Source organism: Moschus berezovskii, chromosome 24, assembly GCF_049115385.1.
Source record: "Moschus berezovskii isolate FMDL1 chromosome 24, NW_MosBer_1.0, whole genome shotgun sequence".
NCBI lineage: Eukaryota > Metazoa > Chordata > Mammalia > Artiodactyla > Moschidae > Moschus > Moschus berezovskii.
Window position 1 is genome coordinate 13,780,130 of NC_142483.1, and position 19,396 is coordinate 13,799,525.

The 19,396-nt window shown below is 42.3% G+C and overlaps 1 protein-coding gene across 1 annotated transcript in view; it reads left to right on the forward strand.

The window, feature by feature from the left end:
• The window catches only part of CACNA2D3 (calcium voltage-gated channel auxiliary subunit alpha2delta 3), a 902,079-nt gene that overhangs the window by 131,208 nt on the left and 751,475 nt on the right, over positions 1-19,396 (forward strand). The gene's annotated exons all lie outside the window — the stretch shown is intronic.

A 19,396-nucleotide genomic window follows, 5' to 3' on the forward strand; every position in this document is an offset into this window, starting at 1 on the left:
GGGGACGACGGAGAATGAGATGGCTGGATGGCATCACCGACTCTGTGGACATGAGTTTGAGTGAACTCTGGGAGTTAGTAATGGACAGGGAGGCCTGGCGTGCTGTGATTCATGGGGTCGCGGAGAGTCAGACACGACTGAGCGACTGAACTGAACTGAACTGAACTGATAATAGTTTAGTATTGTTAGCTGTGCCTCAAGGTACAACTCTTCAGTGCAATTCAGTATCCTTGTATTATGGAGTTAACAGATACTGAGTATATCTGCATAACCAACTTAATTTCAAACCGTAGATTGTTTAGAATGGAATAAGGTGACCATTCCAGGAATTTTTGTAAAAGATTATTGCTGCCACCTGCCACTGTTCATTTAGAATCTGTAGACTCACATTGTAGTGAGTGAGAATAAGTATATATTTCAAATGTTAACCTATTTTGGTCTCCTTTACACTAATCCCATCTTGTCCATCTCTTAAGGCAATTTTGGAAATAGAGTAGCGGTATTTCCTCCCTGAACAACGTTTGCCTTTCATCTGTTCCAACACTTGGAACCTCTTCAATCCAAATGAGTACTGTTTCTTTGGAACATAGGTATGACACTGATACGGAGCAGAATTAGTATTAAATGTCCTGGCTCCAAGGGGCTAGTTAGATAAATATCAAAATGATATTTCATAAAATAATTCAACTTATAAGGCAGAACAATACTGTGAAATTTGAGGACCCACAGAGTTATAGCGAGACCCTGGTGTTTTACTGTTTGAGCTCTCCTGTTAAACTCTGCTTGGTTCCAGTATTTGCGTACTATTAGCAGCTTTTGAAATTTTTTATTCATGTAGTAATCTCTCTAGACATTCTCCTTAATTGAGGTCCTAAGATACATCTATGTAAAATGTTTGGATCCCAGTATTTCAGTTTCTCTTTTTGCAAAGCTGCCTTTCGGGCATGATTATTTCATTTCTTAAACAAAATTCCCTTTTGCTAAAGGATAAGCACATCCTTGCAGGAGAAGTCTCTGCCTTTTTACAGGATGGTCTGGTGATGAGATTGTTGGAAAACTAGCTCTGAATTTAGGCTGAGCCTCTGTATTGGATATCACACTAAAAATTATTTGAGAAAAACTTAATCATATATTGTTATGCATAGACTTATTAGTAGATAATGTCAGCTCTGCCTGTTACAGAAACGTGATGGCATTTACGGATCAGGGTATGGTCAAGGGCGGTAGGCTTGTATCTTGGTTGTGTCATGTTCACTAGGTTTTATTTTTACTCTTTCTTTCCTTTATCTCAGAGGTGTTTTAGGGGCTTCTGTAAAGACTTAATTGGATAGAGACTGTCATTAGGACTTGGCCACAGTTCCTTGAACATTTTCTGTCTGGGAGTCCTGCACACTCTTTACTAGGAGTTTTATTGTCCCTCTGCTCCTTCTGGTGTTTTCTGTGCAGGCGGCTAGCCTGGGACCCAGAACTGCCTTTCTTTGCTCTCTACTCTGTTCTCATTGGACGAGTCATTTGCCACCTGACTCCTACCAGATGTCAGTGGCCCCCCAGCTCATTTGTGCCAGGATGTGAGAATGACGCTTCCTGTATCTTCCATCCTAGAGTCTGCTGTCATCCCAAGGTTCCATGAGAGGGTTGTTGAATTGGAGAAATCTGGGGGTATCGGGAAGAGCAGAGCCAGTCAGAGGACTTGGACCTAAGAAAACAAAGTGGATTAAATTCCAGGCATCAGTCCTGGTTCTTATGTTAAATCGTTTCCTGGCCTCAGCATTGTGTCCACATTTCCAGAGACTTGGTTGGCCATCCTACAATCACACGAATTTCCCCTTTCCTATGACCCTGTGGTTTCGGCTGGTCTTTTAAGGTCAGGATTTGATTTAATACTCTCCCTGAATAATTTTGTGCCTCTTTGATTTACACGCAGCTCTGGTATTGGACTTTTAATATGAAAGATTCAAGCTGCCCTGAATTTGACCACCTCTCTCAGGCACTCTTGCTCAGAGTATCTTCGTGTTGGTGTGACATTTTGAAATACAATAACAACACTGTGCTCTTACGGTGTTTCTTTGCTCAGCTCAGCAAGCCTTGTGTGTTCATTTTTGAGAGTGAAGGGTTATGGCTGGGTTTCTTTATTCTTGTTATCCCATGTTTTGATTTGGAAGAAACATTTGTGAGTTTTTATATCTGTGTGTGGCCTTTGGGAGGATGCCATGGATGGCAGTATGTGGTTAACTTCAGTCTCTAATCCAGGGATTCTTTATAAAATCACAGGGTTGTTGTCGTTTAGTCTCTAAGTCGTGAGTGACTTTTGCAACCCCATGTACTGTGGCCCGCCAGGCTCCTTTCTCCACGGGATTTCCTGGGCAAGAATACTGGAGTGGGTTGCCATTTCCTTCTCCAGGGGATCCTCCTGACCCAGGGATTGAACCTGCATCTCCTGCATTGGCAGGCAGATTCTTTACCACAGATTCTTCCACCAGGGAAGCCCTTAAAATTACAGGGATCTTGTTTAAATGTGTTTTCTCCTGTTTCTTCACAGTGAGGCACTGGGCTATGTCTGGGCTGTGTTCAAGAATATGAATTTTTCCATATTCCTAGATGATGCTGGTAGAGTCACTTGAGAAGTATTTCCCTGAGGGGGTATCATTTCAGTTCAGTTCAGTTGCTCAGTCGTGTCTGACTCTCTGCGACCCCATGAATCACAGCGCACCAGGCCTCCCTGTCCATCACCAACTCCCAGAGTTCACTCAAACCCATGTCCACAGAGTCAGTGATGCCATCCAGCCATCTCATTCTCTGTCGTCCCCTTCTCCTCCCGCCCCCAACCTTTCCCAGCATCAGAGTCTTTTCCAGTGAGTCAACTCGTCGCATGAGGTGGCCAAAGTATTGCAGTTTCAGCTTTAGCATCAGTCCTTCCAATAAACACCCAGGATTGATCTCCTTTAGAATGGACTGGTTGGATCTCCTTGCAGTCCAAGGGACTCTCAAGAGTCTTCTCCAGCACCACAGTTCAAAAGCATCAATTCTTCGGTGATGCTCACCCATAAAATGATAGTTTTGGGATCAAAACTAGCAGGGATGTGTCCAGTCTCTTGAAAGTCATTTCCCACTTTCAGAGAGGAAACCAGTGTTAATGGCATCTTTATCTCACAGTTCACTGCTTCTTCCAACCTACACTTTTCCCCTTCTAGGGGCTCACTTAGGGACCACTGAGAATTGTCAGTTAGCTACTAATAAACTACTGTTGCTTTTTGGAAAAATACAGTGTATTTAGAGGAGTGTAATGAAGAGGAGAGTGAAAAGCTTGGCTTGAAGCTCAACATTCAGAAAACAAAGATCATGGCATCTGGTCCCATCACTTCATGGGAAATAGATGGAAAAACAGTGGAAACAGTGTCAGACTTTATTTTTTTTTGGGCTCCAAAATCACTGCACATGCTGATTGCAGCCATGAAATTAAAAGACGCTTATTCCTTGGAAGGAAAGTTCTGACCAACCTTGATAGTATATTAAAAAGCAGAGACATTACTTTGCCAACCAAGGTCCGTCTAGTCAAGGCTATGGTTTTTCCAGTGGTCATGTACGGATGTGAGAGTTGGACTGTGAAGAAAGCTGATCGCTGAAGAATTGATGCTTTTGAACTGTGGTGCTGGAGAAGACTCTTGCCAGTCCCTTGGACTGCAAGGAGATCCAACCAGTCCACTCTAAAGGAGATCAATCCTGGGAGTTCATTGGAAGGACTGATGCTAAAGCTGAAACTGCAATACTTTGGCCACCTCATGCGACGAGTTGACTCACTGGAAAAGACCTGCTGCTGGGAAAGGTTGGGGGCGGGAGGAGAAGGGGACGACAGAGAATGAGATAGCTGGATGGCATCACCGACTCTGTGGACATGAGTTTGAGTGAACTCCGGGAGTTGGTGATGGACAGGGAGACCTGGCGTGCTGTGATTCATGGGGTCGCGGAGAGTCGGACACGACTGAGCGACTGAACTGAACTGAACTGAATGATGTATCCAGCAAATAGAGTCTTCTGGTAGCTTCTTGGCTGTGATAGGTGAATGTGTCTGTGTGTTAAGGGGAGAAGATAAGACTCAGGCAAATTAATTGACCCCTTTGACCCTCAGTTTCCATGTTTGAAAATGGAGATGATAATGGTACCCAGTGCATAGGTTGTTATGAAGATTAAATGCTAGCAGTGGAACCTAGCATATGTAATAAATGTTGCATAGGAGTGATTTAGTTGCCGTTAGTATTATTGTTTTGTTGCTATTTTATTGGAATTAAAGTGAAAAATCTTCTTTGTCAGTAATTCATAGGTGTCAACAAGAAAGATTTGGGAGAACCCTTTGCATGCAGGCTGGTGTGCTCTAAGGGAGTCGGTGCAATATCTGGAATAATCGTGGTCCTTATCTATAATGTGGAGGCTTTATCAATGCATCTGCTGTGTAGAACATTGCCAGGAAATTTTCCTGTGCTCCAGGCTCAGCTCAAAGGTGCTGTCAATTGCAGATAAAAGCACTGGAGTAATCTCAGTTGACTGTTGTCTGCCTCCTTAATCTCATCATCAGTGAAATTAATATTTGGTTGCTGGAGGAAGACAAACATCCATATATTTTTGCCTTCTGGAATATCTCTTTGGTTTCTGTTGCCCATATTTTTCTCTCAGATTAAAAACTATCTAAGCTCAGTTTTTCCTTTTAAAAATGGAATCATGTTTGACTTAATGGTAGTGCTTCGAGCACTAAGGAGAGTTGAGTCATTCTGATGTTAAAACCTTCTAAGCCTTTCAATAAATTTTTGTTATCTTGAAACTCTCCAAACTGAACTTGGAATTCGTTCAGGCATTATAGAGCTTTGATATATAAGAGAACAGCTAATGACCCTGTAAATTCCTAATAACATTGTGGCCACTCTTGCAGCTTGCATATAACAAAATGAAACTTGGCATAAAGATGTACGTCAGCAAATGTCCACACAAGTATTTATCAACTTGCTGTTTGAAATAATGTCTGAATTACAAAAGACTTATTTAGGAAGAATTTGGTGTTTTATCTTCATCTCTCCTCTGAATGATTGTGGCAACCTCCTAACGGGGCTCCATGCTCCTTTTCGCTTCAGTTTAGCTTGCAAAATGATTCTTGGGATAGGTTTTCTAGAAGTGTCAGCTCACTCCCTTGCTCAGAAACCCAGCATAGCGCCCACTGTCGACAGATGCGGTATAGACCTTGGGGCTCTGTGTCCCATGCCCTGCCCTGTCTGCTTTCCACAGTACTTGGCCGTCTCTCCCCCAACACTCCTGTGCTGTGGTTAACACTGTATACTCTCTGTTCGTCCTCAAAGCTTTTGCTAAAGTTGTTTATTCTGCCTGAGGACCACTTGCCCACCTCCACTGCCAAGCACTCTGGCACTTGAGGAATCCCTCAAGTCCCCTCAAATGTCTTTTAGGAGCCTTTTCCAGACACTCTACCATCAGAATTAATCATCTCCTCCTTTACTGGAGTGGAAAGGGACGTATAGTGGCACAGAGAAGTTAAGTAACATATGCCAGGTTACACATGTCTTTAGTATCTGAGCTGGAGTGGGAAACAAACTACTTCCTGAAAAAGAAATGAAAATGCAAAAGCAGAGTTGGGAAGAGAAGGTCATTGTCAAATACAGGGCAAAAAATAGGATCTGTGAGGCCTCCTCCATGGACTCTATGCTCTTTCCTGTATCCTGGAAGGAGAAATCCCTAAGCTTGAGGTTGGGTGTCACTGGGAGTGTGCATCCCCTGTGTGTGGTAGGAAGCCTTCTGCTGAGTCCTAGGATTGAATAGCCACACTTTCTCTAATCAAGGGTAGATGTGACATGTGGCAGCTTCTGAGTCACTAGTCCATGAAGTTCAGTTCAGTTCAGTTTCTCAGTTGTGTCTGACTCTTTGCGACCCCATGGACTGCAGCACGCCAGGTTTCCCTGTCCATCACCAACTCCCAGAGCTTGCTTAAACTCGTCTATTGAGTTGATGATGCCATCCAACCATCTCATCCTCTGTCATCCCCTTCTCCTCCTGCCTTCAGTCTTTCCCAGTGTCAGGGTCTTTTCTAATGAATCAGTTCTGATTCAAGGAATCAGTTCTTTGCATCAGGTGACCAAAGTATTGGAGCTTCAACTTAAGCATCAGTCCTTCCAAAGAATATTCAGGACTGATTTCTTTTGCAATTGACTGGTTTGATCTCCTTGCAGTCCAAGCAAGGAGATAAGGGTTTCCATGAAGAGGCTGCCTTAAATATAGAGCCTGATTCTGAATCAGTGGGCATTTGAATGAGGGAAAAGACAGTAGATTTATTAGGCTTATGTGCTATTTTTGGTCTTCCCAAGTTTCTGCTTCCCAGAGAGTCAAAATTTCTCCACATAAACTAGAATATAGTGAATGACACATCCATGAGAATTTCAAATCAGTGACATTGTTCTCTTTGTTACTGATGGCGTCAACATTGAAATGCAGCGTTTTCTTCTCGTCAGGCATCCCTGTAAGAGCAGCATCTGTTAAATAAGCTGTTTTCTTCTCAGTGCACCTTCTCACCCAGAAATTCTGTAAAAAATAGCAGCAATAATGAGCTTCTCTGATTAAAGGGCACAGTAAAGTTATTAAAAGTATTTAGAGACTTCTCTGGCAGTCCAGTGGTTAAGACACTGCAATCTTGAAGCAGTAAGCATGTGTTCAATCCCTGGTTGGGAAACTAATATCCCACAAGCCATTCTGCACGGCATGGCCAGAAAAGGAAAAAAAAAGGTAGCTTTCCACATTATTTATTCTAACCCCTTTAGGCCCATGCTGGCACTTTATAAATCTGTGTTTGGCCCTTCCTTCGTCCACTTGGAGTGACTTTCAGGCTACACTAAACAGGGTCTAGTTATGACCACCGAAGCAGAAATGCAGATTCAATGAGTAATTATTAAGAACTTTCCAGAATATTAGCTGTTTCAGTTGCTGCAGTGACTAGTGATGGAATAGTCCATTAGACATTTCAGTTCCCAGCAACTCCTGAGAATTGATTCCCATCTGAAGCAGCCAACCACTTTGATCAATACCATAATTACTCTTATTGATGGATTGTTTTACAATGGTAGCCATCAAGGCAGTCCATCAGCTCAGGAGACACCAGAACTGTCCCTTGCAAGCTGTAGTGTACCGCAAATATCTGATTCAAATCAACTTACTATTGAGGCCAGGATGACAAGCGTGAAATTAATTGTTCCACTTCATGTAAGACCTGCATTCTTCTTTTGAGAGAGTAATTGGTTGCTGCATGTAGCGTGAGAGCTGGGGGAGCCTTGCCTCTCTGCAATGTTTATGGACTTAGTTTTTTCCCCCAGCAGCTATTTTTTTCCCCTACTCTTTTAGATGTCAGCAGTGTTGTATAGCTGCTGCTCCTGCTGCTGTTTTTTTTTCAGTGGGTCTTGTCATGTCAGAGAGAATAGTTTCCTTCTAGAAAGGTTGACTGCTTCTAGAGTAAATTTCTTACATGAAAAGCTTGCTTACAAAAAGAGGGCTTTGTTGGCCAACATGAAAACAAGAAGACCTCAAAGCATCTCAATGACTGTGTAAAAATAATTAGGTAAATGACAGTGGATCTCCTGTTCTTCTCTGGTTGCAATAGGCTAATTTAAGAAGAGAGAAGATTTTCCTGAGATTCTTCTGAATACAAAAGCTCAACTTCAAAAGGGTGTCACCGGAGAAGGGACTAGAGCACTTCAGAAAGGAAGTCAAGGACAACTAGAAGATGAGGACTGTCCCAACTGTGGCTTGTTGTTCAGTCCTCATCAACCAGCTGACCAGTAGTTGGATGAAAGAGTGGTCTTAGTAGAACTTGAGGGAAGTGTTATAAAATATTTTTATGACAAAGTCAAGTGCATAAATTTATAATGGGTACAGGACTTTGAAAGTGCTTAGAAACAGGAGCATCCAAGCACAGTAACCTTCATGGCCTTAAGGACTTTCTGAAACCCTTGTTAGTTAGATATCCTAATTGGAGGTGGAAATCTCTTAGATTCTAGGGATAAATCAGAAGCTAGTACTTCTAGGCATGGTCCTGCTTTTAAATTTAAAAGTTGTTTATTATAGCATTCCAATATACATCTTACAGGAATTGATTACAGAAACAGGGATTCTATAAACAACTAATCTGATACCCAAACCATATATATTGAGTCCTGGTGTTGTATAAGCATTATTTGGGACTGGGATTGCCCAAGTACACAAGCTCCTGGACCTCTGAAGCTTATATTTTCATGGAAAGCTTGGGAAGACAGGCAGGAGTGTACACTCAAGTATGTCAGACAGTGTTTGGGATGGCAGGTGACAGAAGGAACAAATGATGTTGAATTGCAAGGTGAAGAAGGAGTAAGTATGGTAGGTTAGCCTCTAACCCAGCTCATGGCTTGAATTCACTTTCATCATTAAACTTGGTTTGCCTTTGAGACAGTCTAGTAGCAGAGCTTTCCTTTTACACTTTGGAAGGAGGAGATTTTATGCTATCAGCATTCAGTGCAGGAGAAAGAGCCAATATAAAATACCTGATTGAGAATGTTTTGGATGGCTTTAGAGGTAAATGATTCTATTTCTGCTCACTTGTGTAAGGGTTTGAAAGTATTGATTGAACACTTTCCTAACACCTGAAGGGACCAGGAGTGATTAATAATAAATAACGTACGAAAGCAAAACTCAGAGAATTGCAAAGCTCCAGGCGTAGCTGGCTAGGGAGGAGGATTCCACAGTACTCAATTGCATGTGTTTAGATGCAGCACATAACCTTGTTAACCAGTCCACCGTAGTGAACTGAAGTGACTTAAGTATTAACCTGATCATTGTGCTTTGCTGCCTCCTAGTTTTGCATTTCTTGGAGGATTATCTCCTTTTTGCTTTTGATGCTGGAGCCCGTTAAGCTCCAGCCAAAGATGGGAAGAATCCCCAGGCTTGGTCTACCAAGGTTCTAGATCTCCCAGGCACAGGAATTGCCTCGGAAAAGGGCTTGTGACTCAGACTCGGCCAATCAGAGCCTACCCTGGACTTCTGTCCAGAAAACGGTGATAAAGATACCCTTTCTGCCCTGTGGATAAGCTGATGGGATAGAGTCTGGCACGGTAATGTGGACCTAATAGGCCATCAGAATGGCCCGCTTATATGGAGGGCGATCAGGCAGAGCTGAAAGCTGAAATGGAAAGAGAAACAAACACAGCAGATGTAGACACAATCCATAATTGTGAGTCCTTGGTTCTTGTGGTTGCCTTGCTTAGACCAGTATATGGATTTATTAGGGGGAAAAATCACCCAAAACAAAAAAATGGAAATAAGCTTCCACTTAAGCCACATCAGTGAGTTTTCATCATACTATGCTGTGTGGAGAGCTGGCTCCAGAAGTGCTTTTACTATGCAGTGTGATTGCAGAATGTCCTCCCAGAGGGAATAGCTAAGCTGAAACTCAGCCGCTTGTTTTCAGGTCTTATGAGGCCTGAGCCGTCGCCTTTGGAAGCGCTTGCAGTGACTGCGCGAGTTCTCTCCAGTAACTTTTATAATGTCAGCATCATGAATATATATCATAAAGACTTTCTGTGGAGGAAACATACAAAATTATAAGTCCATTTAGTAAAACAGAAGCCTGCCGATACGTTGATGTAGCTACAAAACAGGGTCTTCTGAGAAAAGACAAAATTTGCAGCTGCTTAAGCAAAGAGCTGCTTTCTAGCCACTCAGCTTTTGCAGTGCTCAGAAATTTTCAGGAACAGCTGCTCTGCTTAGATTCAGTAATATATGGGCAAAGGGGTCTTGAATGAATATGTTTTCTCCTCCTCCTCTTTGAATATCCTGGGTCTTAGCCCTAACTTCTTACAAGAATTGAATCCAATAGCATTTACTGACTTGCTTGAGCCATTTCTTATGTGGAACCAGCACGTGACAAACTTGTCTGTCTTTTAACAGAAACTGTATTTACCGTACCTGTGCTGAGATGTCACTCTTTGGAACCTTTCTCATTGATCCCTTTTCTCCTCTGGGGACCAGACCTAGAATTGAGTGCCTTAAATTCCTCTATTGCCTTATAAAGCTCCTAGAATATGTCTCTTGCTCATTCTCCCTCTTACTCGGCAAGGTTTCGGCCACACTTTTTCCTTCCTTAAACACGTCAACCTTTTTCTGCTTAGGACCTTCACTCTCACACTCCCTCTGTCTTGACACTCTTCTCCCCGACCTGGCTCATACCCAGGTCTCAGCTCATACGTCATCGCTGTAAAGGAGCTTGCACTGACCAGGCAATCTTGTGTCTTTTGCCTAGCGACCAAGTCTGTATCATGCAACTCTCCATCTTTTTCTTCATAGTAATTTTGTCTGAAACCCGAACTCATTTCCCATGTGTTCTGTCTGTCTCCCCACCAGACATAAGCGGCATGAAAGAGGGCATACTTTTGGCACCTGTGTCCTGGCACATAGTAGATGTTCAGTTTTATTTCTAGGAAGAATAAATGGCTTAGTAATTTACCCATTCCCCTGAGCAGTGAGCTCATTCAAGTAAGTTAAGCAGTTTATTTCAGCATCTCTCTCCAGCTCTCAGGTCTAGAGGGGGAATTGGAATGAGATATTCAAGTTTGAGACTTCACATTAAGCTGGATGCTTTAATGAGTTCATTTAATTTTTATAAAAGTCTTAGGAACCAACACGACTCAAGCTTATCTTCTTACTTATTGCTTGAGTTTGGTTTCATTTTTTGGTACCTAGATTTTTTCTAGGCACTTGCTACCATGGGAATTAGCTGAATTTTTTGATTTCATGTATACTATCTTCCTCCTCTGTTGGACCCTTTAGCCTGTTCTAGGACTACTATCTTTGCTGCTGAACCCTCTGAGTCTTGCAAATGTCTTGGCACACAGTGGGCACTCGAGGCGTGTCTTGGGGCCTAATGATAAGAGTGAAGGAAAGTTTCTGACAGAAACCCTTACTCTGCCTGGTCTGGACGCAGGATTTTTCAACCACAAAAATCCTTCTGAGTAAATTGTTTCCCTATGACTTGAAGAGCAGTTAAAAACTCCTTGCTCACCTGTTTTGCAGGAGTTGCTGCTGCTGCGTCACTTCAGTCGTGTCCGACTCTGTGTGACCCCATAGACGGAAGCCCAACAGGGTCCCCTGTCCCTGGGATTCTCCAGGCAAGAACACTGGAGTGGGTTGCCATTTCCTTCTCCAATGTGTGAAAGTGAAAAGTGAAAGTGAAGTTGCTCAGTCGTGTCCGACCCTTAGCGACCCCACGGACTGCAACCTACCAGGCTCCTCCATCCATGGGATTTTCTAGGCAAGAGTACTGGAGTGGCTTTCCATTGCCTTCTCCGTGCAGGAGTTGAGGAAAACGTAAAAAGTCTTTCTCACCAGCATAGGCAGCGTGAGTTCAGAAGGCTCCCTTGTCTTGTGTGTTTAGTGAGACCGGATCTTAGAGTTAGCATCACACTACCCTCAGTTTAAGGAGTGGGAAAGTCGGGTCTATGGTCCAAAATGCTTTAAGGGACAACATGCTGTAATGTATGACATGTCCTGTTCTTCCCCCATAGAAATTGCACAGATCCCTCATGGTGCTTGAATATGACTCACCCTAATAAGCCCGTTAAGATGGGTGGCTCTTTGTAGCCCATAGGGGTCTACTTGGGACTCGTGACCTTAGTTCAGGGAAGGGGGTTGGTGTAAGGAAGCAGAAGTTTCGATTTTTTGCTGCTGCTCTCTAAGGAATTCTTCTATATTTCACTTCAGTGTGTTCCCAGAACCCGTGACAGCCTGTATAATTGCTGGACCGACATAAATCTATAGCAGCGATGGGTAGATTTTGCTGACGTGTTTGCTTCAGCCTGCAAGACTCGGTCGACCATGTCTGCATATCCTATCACAATCTCAGGCCTCGATGGGATGGGGGAAGAAGGTTATTTCTTGTGCCTTCAAGGTCACGACGTGAGACGGGGGAGGTACATAATAAAAGGAGCACTGTTTTGGCAGGGAGAGTTCCCAAATATCTATGATTTAAATGCACTGGTTAAACTCTTGACTAATCAGAACTCATACTTTGAAAGTTAACTAACTAAATGCACTTAGGCTTTCAAAAAAGATACTGAAAACTGAAAGACCTTATCAAATTGCTGAAAGGATTTTGGACTCTTTCTTAAACGCATTCTTTCCATCGACAGACACATGCTGAGCACCTACTCTGTGCATAGTTCTGATCAGTGCTGGGGACACAAGACTAATGACAAGGCAGGAGGGTTCCTTGCCAGGCTGAGCCTGTGATACAGCTAAGAAGAAGTCATTATCCATGTAATTACAACTCCCTGCTCCAGCAACCGCATGGAGAGCTCCCTTGCAGTGGTGTTGCCAGAGGAAGCAATTTTTCTTTTTTGTTTCATTTTTATTTTTGGTATATATGTTAAAGGTTTGTTTGAACTTTTAAATGATAATTTAGGAAAACAATTCAGGAATTCACTTGCTTTATACTTAGAATATTACAGATAAAACCAAAGTTCCTTCAGACCTCCCTGACTCCAGTCCCACTGTGTTAAATTTGGCTTCTCACAGACTTTTTCTTGTACTTCCACATGTGTGCACATCCTGTGTGTGAGCTGCTACTATTGTTCTGACATAAATGCAGCACATGCTATGCATTTATCTTCATGCAGCTTGCTTCTTTTATTCCATAGACTATTTTTACACTAGTTCATATTGATCCCTGGGAATGTGGTTGGTTAATTTTAGTTACCGAGAGTTGTGCCTCTTCTTGGAAGCTTGTATGTTGGTGATTGTCTGCTGACCCAGAGTAGTAGTAAAAGAAATGGAAATAGTTTGCATGTATTGAGTGCTTAATGTTTGCCAGACTGTTCTAAGTCTCACATAGTTTATCTCAGCTATTTATGAGAGCATCTAAGAGGGCTAAGTGCTGTTTTTATCATCATTTCACAGGAGAGGGAAGTTGAGGCATGGAGAGAGAATGTAATTTGTCTCAGGTCACACAACTAGGAAGTGATGCCAAGATTAGAAGCCAGCTAGTGCAACTGAGATTTCTTGGCTCTCTTGAGCACCTGTGGTTTCTAGGACTTTAGGTGTTGGATTCAGTCAGTGAAGCAGGATGTGATAGGATGGTACACGACTTACTCAGGGGCTGAGAGGGTGGTTTTCATGCTTACCCGTTCATAGATTCAGTAAACACCTGTTGATTCCTTCTATGCGAGTCCCCAGAAACAGCACAGAGGGGACACAGCCCTGCTGTATGAAGCTTGCAGAGATCCAGGATGACACTGTGTGCAAGACATGTATGGTATATGTGCCTGGTGGAGCAGGAATCTTATCCCCTGTGGAATTACATGGTGTTTGCCCTGTTTTTGTTTTAATTTTCTTGCATGTTACATGACATTTGTTAAATCATGCTATTAACGTGAATCCATTGGCGTATTTGGAGGAGACTAGCCTTTCTGTGGTGACATCACTGCCTTCCTTCTATGTTAACGTCTGTACAGACAGAAGGAAAGGACCCAGCAGCGTGTCCTGGATGCTGGTGTTTCTTACCCGCTTGCTGCCCAGCCACAATATAACAGATTTGCTATTCATCCAGCTCCATCATAATTAGCGTCATCGGCTCTGGTGCCTACCCAGATGTGGTGGGTGTTGTCCTCAGCTGATTACAAAGATTGTAGTTCCAGCTTTTTGGGAAACTGCTCTTACTTCCTGTCCTCTTATCACTTTTGAGCTTTTTTTTTTTTTTCTTTTTGCCCTTGTGTTGAAAAAGGAAGCAAGAGAAAGATTCTCTCTTGTATTTAGTGTGTCATGCGTAATGAAGAAGAATAATCATGATGCCTGTGGTTTGTTTGTTTTTTTCCTTCAAGAATCAGAACCGTTTAGGACAGAATGAAGTATAAGTCACTTGGCTTTGAACGCTAAGATGCATTAATTGTCCCACAGGGTGAGATATGAAGGGGGCATACTCATCTTTTTCTCTTTATTTGAACCTAGAATAATCTTTCAGTTTAGAAGTGGAGAAGGTTTAATGTCTCGTCCTTGTCTTTTTAAATTTTTTTCAGATTTTTTCCTATTAACAGTGAAATGGACGAGAAGCCTGAGGTGATGTTGAGCCCAGTTTCTATCCAGTGTTTTAGTTTGTAAGGGGCTCAGTGTGCTGGTGGATTTATACCAGCTGCTGAGAGATACATGACTCTTATTTAAATCTTTATTTGGGAACACTTGGGCAAATTAAATTATGGCCTTCTACTTCTTAGTCCGTTGACGATTTCATTGCTTAAGGAGCACATTTTTAAGAGCTGCATCATCTGTCTCGACAGCATCTTTCTCATTTTGATATGCAGGAGAGGGACAGATGGAAAAAACATATACTTAAGAGAAGAAAGCATAATTTTTCTTTCGGGTTAGAACCCTCTTGTACTTTGAGGAGGTTTAAATTTCAGACCGACCTAAAACCTTTTAAGGTTCAAGTTTGGTTTGTTCTTAGCAAAAAAGGCAGCTTCCCAGTTCAAAGCGGGGGTGGAAATTTAAAGGCTTATAAAATACTAAAATACCTTCTTGGATATCAAAAAGCTGTCAGTGAAAGCATTTGATGAATGAAGGACATTGTAATTAGAAAAATATGAGCCATTTTTTTCTTACATATAATCATGTTTGAAAACAGTGGAAAAAGTTTTTAGGTCTAAGAGAATTGGGGCTTAAATCAGTGACTCTTGGAAAATTTCGGTTGTTGCCAAAGCCAGAAAATGGTTCGGTTTGGTCTGAGCCTTACAGAAATGGAAAGTTATTTAGCCATCGCTATGATACACGAAATGAATATGAGAGATGTTGGAACATGAGATCTCAGTAATACTTCTTATAATTGGAATTGGATAGCCCTCTAGCTGCTGTCAATAATGTATTTAATGATATTTTTCTGGCTGTTATTCCAGATAACTGAAGATGGAGTTAAGGTTGGGAGACATCAAGGAGGCTTTTAACCTTTCCTAAGAACACCGGTTTCCTGAATTCACAGGCTTTGGGTTTTGGTGTTTAATGTTACCTGAAGTTACTCTGCCTCCTGGCTAAAAGTGTTGGGTTATAGTTATGGAGAATAGAGGACCCTGTTGTTGCATTGCCAGCTCACAGTTGGCTGTCTCTTCAGGAACCCAAACACACGGGCCCAGTGAAACATCTTACACGTGCACCTCACAGGGCATTATGGCCAGTTCGTTGCCATCAGGGTCTCCATTCTCACACAAAGGTCTTTCATGTAATAATGGTGCTGGCTGAATGACTGAGTAGGTGACGCGCTAGTGATTGCACCGATAAGGAACAGAATTCAAGGTTGGAGCGAGGAATGTTGGCTGAGTCAGTGTAAGCCCTTATTTTAGATTCCAGTTTGGGATGAACCACCACTTGCAAAGGGCACGGTGGTTACATGGGTGACCTGCAGCCTGGCCAGATTGCCTGCTAGCTCTCCTTACCATGAATCTGTGCCTGGCTTGTTCCACTGTCATGTCAGTGGCTGTTGGCACCAAGTCACCCAATCAGCAGATAGTTGGTTTCAATGGTTCACGAGAACAGACAGAACAGCCCTTATAGGAAGAGCGTGGAGAGAGTCCACAGCTTTATGTTCAATGGCTCTGCCTGGTCCTTTATACACTTCGTCTCAGCCTTGCTCTGAGCATGGACCAAAGATGGGTTGGTGTTTATCTTAATGTGAAAACAATAACTAGCACAGCCACGATGTCACTGTCATTTGGGCTAAGGGTAAGACTGAAGTAGCCAGTAAGAAGAAAATATGAGTTTATTAAAAAAACAGATGTTGCAGATGGTGCTCAGAGTTTTCAGCTGTGGGAGTGCAACTCAAATAGTGGAAGTTAGGAAGCAGTGTCTGTGCATGCTCACTGACAATCAATTGTGTATCTTTGCTTCTCACAGCTTGGGTCTTGCAAAGTGATATTTTTGGTGTGGAATGTGTACTCAGCCTCCTTAAATAACCCTCCATGAATACTCTTTAAAGACAGTGACTTATGGGAGTTGCAGTAGAGGCAATGACAAGCCGGGACCTCCAGTGTTGGGTTATTCATGCCAATTTAAATATATGGTTTTAGGACTTTTGTGGTGGCCCACGGAAGACTTCAACCTTCCACTGCAGGAGGCATGAGTTCAATCCCTGGTCAGGGAACTAAGATCCCACATGCCACACAACTAAAAAAAGAACTGCCTCCCACCCAAAAAAAACGTGGTTTTAAGACATTTATAAGTCTCCATGGGAGGTGCAGGTTGCACTCTCTCCCATAGTTATTGGGATGAGAGCTTGTCAAGTTTCAGCAACATGGTTAGCATATAACAAATACTCAGTACTTTTTAAAAAGAGAATTGAAAGAATCCTTTCTGAACCAGACAGAATTTAGTCACTGTTTTCAGAAGCTCAGAGGTGGATGTGAGTATAAAATCATATGATGCTTTTTACACTGAAGGCTGATGTTCAGGGCAAAGAACACCCAATCCCTAGCTGTTTCAAGCTTTTCTTAAACCTGAGAAAGTATATTCTACTGAAATACAGAAGATGAGGTAACATGTAATGTTTTGGTGTCAGTGGGGCAAGGTATTCTAAGTGATTTTTCCAGAGCCCAGGGCTCTTTATTTTTTCCATCCCAAACAGGTATGATTTTCAGAGGTTTGCAAGTCATTCATATAATGACTTTTGGGCTTAAGCTGATGGCACAAAAAGGTTTCAGCCTGGGAACAGGGATGTTTTTACAGTGTTTAAAATACAAATCTCCTTGATTGCTCCGAGTTAGAAACAATAACATAAAAAGAAGGAAAATGAAGGAAGTTGATGGTCTGAAACCTGTGGTTGGTATTTATTTATATTCAGAATTGGAACAGGATGCTGGCCTTGGCAATCAGGAAATATTAATATTCTGATATTCTGAGTTGTGGCATGAGAATTTGGTAAAGTTTATAGAAAGAGCTCATAGGACAAAATTTTAGCGGGAAAGAAGCTGCTGCCCACATGTATGAAGTACTGCTAGTCTATCCTGAGTGGTAGAGCCTTCACATAGCGACCACTCAAGAGGTCATGTCACTTTGGCTGATGTCATGGCTGATGGCTGCCAGTGCTGAGTGCCTGCTGGTCACTGCCCTGAGATGTGTGTCTGATCTCACTCTGCCCTCGCAATGGCCCTGTGCAGGAGGGACACTTTACTGTCAGCATTTTAGAGATGCGGAAACCAAGGTTTGGAGAAGGGGGAAAGAACTCATGTAAGGTCACTCAGCTGGTGAATGTCAGAGCTGGGACTTGAACCCAGCCTTCTTTTTGTTAATAAAAAGATAAAAGAAGCAAAGTGCTTGGGAACGGTAACCTTGGAGGCACTGGTTCTGAAATCATTTTAGGTTTCTTGAATTTGACTGATGAAAAACAGTTAAAACTATGTCAGATATTTAGGAAAGTGCCTGGCACATGAGGAAAGATCTCAATACATGGTATCTATTATGTTGTCTTTGTTTAGTAATAGTAATATTAGTATCTTCTACATCTAGAAGGGGAGGGAGAGATAGATGACACAAATACTCTACTATATATAAAATAGATAACCAATAACTAATAAGGACCTACTATATAGCACAGGGAATTCTACTCAATACTCTGTAATGGCCTATATGGGAAAAGAATCTAAAAAAGAGTGGATGTATGTATATATATAACTGATTCACTTTGCTGTACAGCTGAAACTAACACAACATTATAAATAAATTATAGCTCAATAAAAATTTAAAAAAATATTAGTATTGATTATATTTTAGCCCCAGCAAACAGACGAGTAAAAACTTTCTTTGAAATGTTGTACCAGAACTGGAAGCCACTGGTCTGAGTTCGAGGGTGGGCAGAGTCATAGGTGGACGAAATTTAATTCAGAACTTGTGATCCTGAGCTTGGAAGCACCTTATTCTCCCTGTATTTAGCATTCTCCTCAAGCATACTGCAGATTTAATTTTTAAACAATGTTCAGCAAACTTTCCTGTGCTGAATTTGCAAATATGAATGAGAAAAAGAATTCCTTTTCTCTGGTTTGTTTAGTCTCTACTTGGAGATGATTTTATTTTCGCTGTTGTTGTGATACAAATCTTGTTTTATTTAAATATAAAATATAGAAATATTGTATAGTGAATGTTGCAGGAATTCATTGACCTGGTCCAGCCGTTACCTTGATGATTTCTTGAGTTGCCATGTCAGTCTCTTTCTACCAATGCCACCACTCCATAACATGTTGACAGGCCTCATTCTTCAGATGTGGCTTTACCAGTCACCCACAGGAGACATGTTTCAGCTGCCATCTCGGCTGGCTTTCCATTCCTGCATGACCGTTTACTACGATCTGGCAACTGAAACCACTCCCATTGATGATCGGACAGTTCATTGGTCAGCGGTCAGTGTGTCTGTGAGTTCTATGCTCAGCGTGTCACTGACTGAAATCAAGATGCCATCTGGGTTAGGCTGCGTTCTGGAGGCTCTGGGAAGAATATGCAGTCTTCAGTCAGGTTGTCCACTGGACTCCATTCCTCACAGTGGTGGGACTGAAGTCTCTATCTGTTGGCTGTCTCTGAGTCGTAGACATTTTTCAGCATGTTAAGGCTGCTCATCTTCAAAGGCAACGGTGGTCCCTTGGGGCCCTCGCAAGCTTCCAGTCTCTGACTTTCTCTTTTGTCATCAGTTGGAAAAAGTTTCCTGCCTTTAAGAAGTTACTTAGTTTTATGTATTGTTTTTATGGAAGATCAGAAACAATGAGCTACCAAGAGACACAGGGGAAAGGTGCAGGAGGGCTGCATCTCATTTGCATTTTTAGAAGCAATTCTTTCTAAGCCACAGCTGGTGATAATAGAACAGCAATAAATAGGAATTCAGAGATGAAAATTCAAGTCTTGGTTCTGAGACCATGTATCCGGAGAGCTTTGGGCTCATTTTTCTGGGCCTTGACTTCTCATCTGCAAAATGAGATAGCTGGGCTCTTAGGATCAGCTCAGTTTTCTTTTTTCCTATTCTTTTCCCCTGCTTACATGCTCTCGTTCTGCCTTCCCCTGGCAGCTCTCATTAATCATCCATCCTTACTCTTCCCCACTGAGCCTGGAAACAGTCCTAGAATCCTTTTGACATGGCCTTCCAGGAAGTCACCAGCAGTCCAGTGGAGCTGGCACTGGAGGTGAAACGTGTATGTCATCTCAGCACTTGGAGGTCCTGTTTCATCCCTAAATGCTGCGATTCTCTGAAATGAGAAATTATCAACTCCCTTGGCCAAATTGCAGACAGCCAGAGAAGAGCCAGTTGGCCTTGGCTTTCCTTGTTATACAGCCATCTGGGGAGTGGTTTCAGTTTTCAAACCACAAATTGAGG